This window comes from Homalodisca vitripennis, unplaced genomic scaffold (assembly GCF_021130785.1).
Source record: "Homalodisca vitripennis isolate AUS2020 unplaced genomic scaffold, UT_GWSS_2.1 ScUCBcl_41;HRSCAF=740, whole genome shotgun sequence".
NCBI lineage: Eukaryota > Metazoa > Arthropoda > Insecta > Hemiptera > Cicadellidae > Homalodisca > Homalodisca vitripennis.
This window is the reverse complement of record NW_025776171.1, coordinates 338,443-339,574: the sequence shown is the minus strand read 5'-3', so window position 1 is coordinate 339,574 and position 1,132 is coordinate 338,443.

The following is a 1,132-nucleotide window of genomic DNA, read 5'->3' as shown; positions in this document are numbered from 1 at the left end:
ATGAGCACTGGTTAGTTAAAGATGAAATATCCTTGTATATTCCTGAGGGATTTGAACTGGCCGGGTACTTTTGCCGAGAATCGGGTTTTGGTGGTTCGTCAATTTATGTCAAGAAAGAAATAAAGTTATGAAATGATTGATGTTTCCCGCTATAGTCAAAGTGCAATATGTGAAGCAACTGCCATTAGACTAAGTAAACTGAATGCATTAGTTATATGTGTGTATCGCACGCCAGACTCTAATTTTGGACTGTTTATTTTTAACCTAGAATGTTTACTTGTTTATGTTATTAAGGGTCCAAAAAATTTTAAACATGTAATACTGGCTGGTGATTTTAATGTTGATATATTGAAAGCTAGTGACTCTGAAACTCTTGATTTTTTAAATCTTTTAAGATCCTTTAATTTGTACTGTACAAATAATGTACCAACTAGGTTTAAGTCTTGCCTTGACAATTTAGCTGCAGAAAACCTAGATATAGTTTTTGTTGAACCAAGGAGTAATATCTGATCACGCAGGTATTTGGGTTAGCCTTTATCTGGCCAATGAACATAGCCATAGTCGGGATGGCAGTACTATTAGGCCTAAGCCCAATGACATGAAAGTTGGCCAAAAACGTCTCATGTCACAAGATAGGTTAGGTAATCTAGTTGAATGTTTAAGTAATTCTGACTGGAATTGTGTGTATCACAAAGATGTAAATATTGCTGTAAATAGTTTTTTTAAATATTTTAACCATACATTTTAATATTAGTTGCCCAAAGATATCTGTGATACCTAGATCTAAGAAATGCGATGTAATAAACTGGATTACGCCAGAATTACTAGATAGGCGAATGCAACTTCTAGCTCTATATGATAAATGGAGGATTACTCGGAACCAAGATGATCACATACTTTACAATAGTTTTAAAAAACTCTATAAGCAGGAAATAATGAAGGCTAAAGTAGCTGCCAACAATAGATATATCAAGGTACATTTCATTTAATTTCGACTTTTTGCATCATTGGTGTATTTATATTATTTTGGTTGTTGTTATTTACGTGTGTACTTGTTGTTGTTATACTATTCTATTTTATACATTGTTGTTAATTCTATTGTACGTTGGTCTATTTCATAATATAGTGTTGA